Raw genomic sequence first — 8695 nt, forward strand, 5'->3', positions numbered from 1 at the left:
CAGGGAAGATAGTTTTATTATAAGTGTGGAAATATTAAATTGCTGTAAAGAAATCAATGTTTTAGGGAGACAGACACTGAGTTGGGGCTGAGAATGAGAAAATGTTGAAAGGCTCCGTGGCCAGTGAGTGTTCTCACGGTGGGTGTGGACTAATGATGCTGCCTAGCAATGCTTACCGGGCTTGAAGAGGGATTGGCGGGTTTAAGGAAGATGAGGTGAGCCCTCTGTGTGAGGTGCTGAGCCGCGCTGACTCATCCCACGCCAAAAGAAGCAATCCCACTGGAAGAAGGGAAGAGAGAAAGTGGAGGAAGATTGAGCCTCTGGTGCCCAGGCCGGCAGAAGTGCAGTAGCTGGCTATCCACCGAGTCTAATGTCTTCCTGGCAGGATGCTGGCACACAGAACAACATGATTTCACTTAATTCTCACCCCAAGTCTTGAAATACATTAAATGGGTATCATAAATGCATCTACAAGTAGCAAACACTCTTAAAGGAGTTAAATAACCTACTCGGAGTCACACTTAATACTGTGACTGTTGAATTCTGCCAGAACCAGAATTCAAAACTAGATCTATTTGATCTATTTGTTAATACATATCAACTGTGTGTTAACAGAGTATCTACTTTATATTCACTTTTATCACAATTCATTAGTTTAATAAATAGTGTGGCAGACATGCTATGTCCAAATTCACAAAGTTGGGAGAAATTACAAAAAGTGTTGTAATCAGATTTGCGGAACTCAGTATGTACAAGTATGTGTGTATATTTGTTGAGGGGGTGTGTATAGAGACCTAGGGGAGTATGTTTACATAAAGAAGAGTTTTATTTTGGTTTTAAAATGAAAGATAACAGGCCAGATGTGGTGGCTTATGCCTGTAGTCCCAGCACTTTGGCAAGCTGAGGTGGGTAGATCACTTGAGCCCAGGAGTTGAAGATCAGCCTTGGTAACATGGTGCAACCTTGTCTTTACAAAAAATACAAAAATTAGCAGGGTGTGGTGGCATGCACCTATTGCCTCAGCTACATGGGGTCAGGTGCTGGGGTGAGAGGATTGCTTGAGCCCAGGAGGTCAAGGCTGCAGTAAGCCACTGCATTCTGCATTCCAGCCTGGGTGACAGACAAAGGCTCTGTCGAAAAAAAAAAAAAAAAAAAAAAAGAAAGAAAAGAAAAAGGAAAAAGAAAGATACCAAGAGCACATTTGTGTCCCCAGGGGAATAAGCAAAGGAGAGTAAAAGAATGGCGACAGGAGGAGGGTGAAGACTAAAGGTCAAAGTTTCAAAGAAGGTCAAAGGGATGGGACCCAGAGCACAGGAGGGACCCTTCCTCCACCACAGGGGAGAGAAGCAGGAGGCAATAGGAGTGATGCAGGTGCCTTTTGTGAAACTTGCAACGTCTGCCTTTATAAAACAAGATCTGTTGTTATATGGTCTTTTTGGTCCATTTGCCATTACACACTTTTTTTTTACAGCTTTATTGAGGCATACTTAACATAAAATATACTGTACATATTTAAAATGCACAATTTGATAAATGTTTACTTACACATACACCCCTGAAACCATTGCAACCATCGAGAGCATGAACATAACCATCAACCACCTGAGTTTTCTCATGTCCCTTTGTAATACCATCTTCTAAGCCTTCCCCAGCCCCACCACTCCCAGGCTAACACTGATCTACTCTTTGTCACTATAGATTCATTTGCATTTTCTAGACTTTTCTATAAATGGAATCATACCACATATACTATATTTTGTCTGGCTCCTTGCGCTTAGCATAATTCTTTTGAGATTCCTCCATGTTGTGGGTGCATCAATCATTCATTCTTCATGTTGTATTGCTAAAAAGTATTCCAATGTATGAATAAGCCACAATTTGTTTATTCACTCACCTGTTGAAAAACGCCTGGATCATTTTCAGTTTGTTAAATAAAACTGCTATGGACATATTCATGTACAAGTTTTTGTCCAGATATATGTTTTTCATTTCTCTTGGCTAAGTACCTGAGAGTGAAATGACTGGAACATATGGTAGGTATATGTTTAACTTGGAGTAAAACTGCCAATTTTCTTCCAAAGTGGCTGTACTCTTTCATGCTTCCATCAACCACATTCTAGTTCTTCCATATCCTTGCAAACACATCATATGAACAGTTTTTTAATATTGTAACCATTCTGATAGATGTGCAATCTTATCTCAACGTGGTTTTAATTTGTAACTCCCAACTAATGAATAATATTGAATATATTTCATGTGCTTATTTACCATCCATGTATCTTTTGTGGTAAAATTTTGCTCAAGTCTTTTTTCCATCCTTTTTTTAAAAATTGAGTTTTGAGAGTTCTTTACATGTTCTGAATACAAGACCATTAACAGATATTTTACTTGCAAATATTTTCTCTCAGACTATGCTTGTCTTTTCATTCCCTTAATAGTGTTTGTCACATAGTAATAGTTTTTCACTTTTATCAAGTTCAAATCATCAAATTTTTATGATTTGTGCCTTTGGTGTAATATCTAAGAAATATTTGCCTTATGCAAGGGCACAATAATTTTTCTCTTTTTCTTCTCACAGGGAATTCATAGTTTTAGTTTTACATGTAGGCATATAATCCACTTTGAGTTAATTTTTGTATATGCCATAAGATGTGAATCTAAGTTCACTTTTTTGCATATGAATAACCAGCGATTCCAGCAGAATTTATAGGAAAAACTATTCTTTCTCCATTGAATTACCTTTTCACTTCTGTCAAAAATCAATTGACGGCTGGGCACAGTGCCTCACGCCTGTAATCCCAGCACTTTGGGAAGCTAAGGCAGGTGGATCACTTGAAGTCAGGAGTCTGAGACCAGCCTGGTCAGCATGTTGAAACCCGTTTCTTCTAAAAAATGCAAAAATTAGCTCAGCGTGGTGCTGGTCATCTGTAATCCCAGCTACTCAGAAGGCTGAGGCAGGAGAATCACTTGAACCCAGGAGGTGCAGGGGGCAGTGAGCTGAGATTTCGGGCTGCACTCCAGCTTGGGTGACAGAGCAAGACTCCGTCTCAAAAAACAACAACAATAACAACGACAACAGAAAGAAAAGCCCACGATCAATTGACTATATATATGTGGCTTTATGTCTGGATGCTGTTTCATTCATCTATTTGCCTACCATTTCAGCAACACTACTTCGTTTGGATTATCATAGCTTTAAAATAATTTTTAAAGTCAGGTAGTATGATAAGTCCTTCAATTTTCTTTTTCATAGTTGTATTGGCTATCCTAGGTCCTTTGAATTTTCATATAAATGTTAGAATCATCTTGACAATTTCTGCAAAAATATCTGCTGGGACTTGAACGGGATCCTATGGAATCTATACACCACTTTGGGGAAAATTGACACCTTATTTAAATTTCAGTTTGAAATAATTATCGGTTTACAGGAAGTTGCAAAGATGGTACAAATAAATACAGATGCCCTTCAGTCTGTTTACTCCACGGTATTCATTTGTTCAGTGTGTGTGTAGGCAATTCTGTCTTTTTTTTTATCAAATGTAGGTTTGTGTAACCACATCACAGACAAAATACAAGACTACTTATCACCACAAAGGTCTCCCTTGTGCTACTACTCCTTTATGCTCATACCCACCTATCTCTCCCATCACCCCTAGCCTCTGGCAACCACTCATCTGCTTTTCAGCTCTATAATATTTTGTTTTAAAAATGTTATATATGGATTATATATAACATTAATGTTACATATGGATTATATATAACATTTATGTTATATATGAATTTATATCATATAATGATATATATAACATTTATATATAACCTTTGAGACTGGCTTTTTGCACTCAGAGTAATGCTTTTGAGATCCATCCAAGTTGTTGCATGCATCAATAACTCATTCCTCTTTACTGCTGAGTAGCATTCCATGGTCTGGATATACCACAGTTTGTTTAACCATCCACCTATTGAGGGTTATTTTGGTTGTTTATGGTTTTTGGTCATTACAAATAAAATTGCTGTGAGCAATTGTGTACATACAGGTTTTTATGAATATGTACATGCTTATTTCTCTGAAGTAAATGCCCAGGACTGTAATTTCTTTCTTTCTTTTACTTTTTTTTTTGTTATTGTTGTTGTTGTTGAAACAGAGTCTCACTCTGTTGTCCAGGCTGGAGTACAGTGGCACAATCTCAGCTGACAGCAACCTCTGCCTCCCGGGTTCAAGCAATTCTCCTGCCTCAGCCTCCCAAGTAACTGGGACTGCAGGTGTATGCCACCACGCCTGGCTAATTTTTGTATTTCTAACAGAGATGGGGTTTCACCATGTTGGCCAGGCTAGTCTCAAACTCCTGGCCTCAAGCGATCTGCCCACCTCAGCCTCCCAAAGTGCTGGGATTATAGGCATAAGCCATCACACTCAGCCACAGGATTGTAATTTCTGAGTTGTATGGTATGTGTAGGTTTCCTTATGAATGACTTCTATTAAATTCTTTTTCAGAGAGGCTGTGACATTTTTACATTCTTATCAGCAATGTATGACAGGTCCAGTTTCTTTACGTCTTTATCAGAATTGGGCATTGTCACTGTTTTTTTTTTTATGTTAGCTATTCTGATAGGTATGTAGGAGAACAGACATTTTAACAATATTGAATCTTCCAACGCATCAATACAGTATATCTTAATTAGGTCTTCTTTTAATTTCTCTCAGGAATGTTTTTGTAGTTTTCAGTGTTCAGATATTGAATATCTTTTGTTAATTTAATTCCTAGGCATGCCACATTTTTGTTGCTATTGTAAATGTCATTTTAAATTTCAATTTTCAGTTGCTCATTGCTAGTATATAGAACTATAATTGATTTCTGTATATTACTTTTGTATCCTGCAAACTTTTCAAACTCAGTTATTAGTTCTAGTATATTTTTGTAGATTTCTTTAGATTTCTACATAGAATATCATGTTATCTGCAAATAAAAACAGTTTTACTTATTTCTCCCCAACCTGAACACCTTTTATTTTTTTCTTTCCTTATCACACTGACTAGAACTTCTAGCATAAGATAGAATACAAGTGGTTGATGGCAGGCATCCATGCCTTGTGGCTCATCCTAGAGTTAAAGCATTCAGTGTTTTACTGTTACTGAATTCATTGTAGGGTTGTTATAGATGCCAGTTACTAGGTTTAAGAGGTTTTTTCTCCTACTACAGTACTGAGAATTTTTTAAGAAAAGAGTATTAAATTTTGTCAAAAAATTTCTCTCACCACTCATTTTACTGAGGTGGTCTGAAACCAAACTTACAATTATCACCAAGGTATGCCTATATAACAACAATAAAATAGAAAAAATTCTATCAGTACTATAAAGAATTGGGTTTAGTTGCTGCTTGCCCACGGCAACCTACACGAATCATTCTGCAACTAGATATAGTCTTTGAATTGCCAGTGCTATCATCACCCATTTCTGTTAAGAGTAGAGGCATTATATAGGACAGGAGAAAAGCATTCTCTTTAAAAAGTTTAACTTTCAGTTCTACTTCCCAAGTTATTATAGGAGATTGATTGGCTATGCAGTCCACCTACAGAGAACAACAATTTTTACTACGGCCAAGAAGGAAATAAAATTGTTTCTCTAGACCCTCCATGCTATTGAAAGGAGATACACTGTATTTAGAAGTTTGACCTCTGGTAGATGTACCAGGCACAAAACCATTACAGACTAAAGAAAGATTTGATGAATGCCAAGAACTTAGGAAGGGGAGCTGCCTTGAAGCAGTGACACTATGTCATGTTCTTTGCATACTGAAAACACTTTCATCAAACTATTTTGTGAGACTTTTTGATTTTTCTGCAGTTCACTCTTATAACTCTTTGCAAGGCCAAGGTAAGATATGCCCACACTTGAAGATTCTTCTTAAGAGTTTTCCAAATCAGAATTTTTCCCAATTCCTCTGGCACATTCTACTGATCATCCACTTACCACCTGACTCCTATTGTAGTACAACATTCATTAGTCAGAAGAACGCAGGATTGGGGAAGATCTTAGAGTTATTCATTTACTCCTTGGCATTCTTCCTGTTCTGTATGCCAGCCACTGTTCTATGCACTTTGTATGATTAACTCACTTAATCATTAATCATTTAATCATTCCAATAACATTTATTGAGCTCATACCAAGCTCTTACAATATATTAGGACTAATGTTTGCTGTAAAATAGCCCTTCTGTCAAGGAATCCACAGTTAAGTTAGGTGAGGTAGACATGTAACACAATGTCTTATAATTACCTCTTTAAAAGCAATGGTTAATTATGCAGAGAAAAATACAGAATGAGGGAGGAAGGATACCTAATGTAGGAGACGGGAGACAGGGAACATGTTAGGAAGAGCTTCCTGAAGGTGCCATCTGAGTGCTGAGTCTCAAGCGAGAGCCTATAGAGTGGAGTGAGGCTGTGATGGGGCGGGGTGGGTGGGGAGGGGGGCAGGACATCTCAAGCAGAAAGGAGAATGGGAACAAATGCACAGGAGCAATAAATACAAGATCTATGAAAGCCACGACCAGCTTCTTGTTGGTGGAGCATAAGGATTGAACCAGGCAGTGCAAGAGAGAAGGCTGAAGCTATGGACAGTGTTAAGTGAAGGAGCTTAGTCTTTGACCTGCATAGACAATGGAAGTCCACTGAAGAATTTTAATTAGGGGATAAGTGGTCAGATTTATATTTTATATGTTTCATATAGTTTAGATAGTCTGGTGGCAATGGAGGGAGGTGCATGATTGGAAATGTACAATCAGGACATTTGTACTATTAGAATTATGAACTTCAGCATAATATATATTCATATTATTAATGTAGTAAACTATTTTATAGTGTATTAGTCTATTCTCACACTGCTATAAAGAACTGCTTGAGACTGGGTAATTTATACAGAAAAGAGGTTTAATTGGCTCACAGTTCTGCATGGCTAAAGAGACCTCAGGAAACAGAATTATGGCAGAAGGTGAAAGCGAAGCAAGCACCTTCTTCACAAAGTAGCGGGAGAGGGAGAGAGAGCAGGGAAACTGTCACTTTTAAATCATCAGACCTCCTGAGAACTCCCTCAGCATCACAAGACCAGCATGGGGGAAACCGCCTCTACAATCCAATCACCCCCCCACCAGCTTCCTCCCTCGACACCTGGGGATTACAATTCAATATGAGATGTGAGTGGGGACACAGGGCCAAACCATATCATATAGCTTTCTGTAGTGTACTTGAATATGCATTAAATAATAAATCAACTATACTGAGAGAATCTTAACTTTAAAAAATTTTTCATTAACTTAAATTTTTTCTTCTTTTTTTGTTATTTACTTGAAGGGAGCCATGGTTAGGCCCATTTATGGTTAACAACTAAAGGGAATTGAAAAAAAAGTTAGACCTTCTCTCTTTTACTCTTGTCACAGCCATTGATTAGCTGTGAGTCATCGGAGCAAGGCTCAGGTTTCTCAACCATAAGATAAAAGGATTAGAATAAATGGTGCTTAAGTTCTATAAAGCAATGTTTATTATATTTAACGTTTTCTTAGTCTTCAAAGGGAATTGAAAGCAGATACATAAGTGCCTTTATATATTTTATCTCTCAGTGTTTCTGAATAGGATAAGTAGTGTGAATATAATGTGATAATTAAACCTCACAGATCTGCAACATGAACAGTGTCGAATTAAATACACATACAGTGCTCAAACTAAAAAGGAGATAATGCATTTTTGCATATGCCAGGATATCCAACTATCTAGAATAAACTTATGTGCCAAAATAGTGAGTAGAGTTTAATTTTTATAACTTAAAACTTTTTTTAAATTCCTCTTTACTTTTTCTTGAACGATCCTCTGACTGAATCTGTAATTTGGAAAAAGCTGAGAACTGGCTAAAGGTTTTAGTAGAGAAAAAAAGCCAATTCCTAGTTGACCTATTTTGGACTTAGAACCTCCAGAACTATAAGATAATAAACTTGTATTGTTTTAAGCCCCAAAGTTTGCAGTAATTTTTAACAGCAGCAATAAGAAACTAACATACTTCCCATAGTCAATTTGTGCAAGTGAACCTCCATCTTCAGCAAACATGCTTCCCTCTCTGTGCTCCTGTTTTTAGGGGCTGGCATCATCACCATATACCTATTTATCCTACTGGGAGTCATCCTTGATCTCTACCTCTTCACCACATTTACTTCATCACCAATTCCAGTTCATTCTTTCTACCTCTAGAGTAACTCCTCCATTCCGTTGTATTTCCTAGTTATTGCTCTTTTCAGGTTACAATTTTGAACTGCTGGAGTTTTGTATTCAACTCTAGTCGATTCTCTGCACTTTCAAATTTTATTTTATTTATTTATTATTGAGACTCACAGGAAGAAATACATTCCACATCAAGATCTAGGGCACACACACACTTCTGAAACAAAAGTTTCATGAAACAATATTTCCTATACTCTTTTGCAGTATATGCTGATATTTTCTATTCTATGTATTTAATTTTGTCAAAATCCAGTTATTTGTGATTTACTGCAATGGTTTTGTAACTGACCAGTGGATCATGACCTGTAGTTTAAAAAGATATTTTTCTACATGGCCACCCGAGTGCTCTTTCCAAAATACAATTATTTTTCCTTAAAATCTTTCAATGCCTTCATTACTCTAAGGTTAAAGTTCAAACTCTAACATTGTT

Source organism: Symphalangus syndactylus, chromosome 12, assembly GCF_028878055.3.
Source record: "Symphalangus syndactylus isolate Jambi chromosome 12, NHGRI_mSymSyn1-v2.1_pri, whole genome shotgun sequence".
NCBI classification, from domain to species: domain Eukaryota; kingdom Metazoa; phylum Chordata; class Mammalia; order Primates; family Hylobatidae; genus Symphalangus; species Symphalangus syndactylus.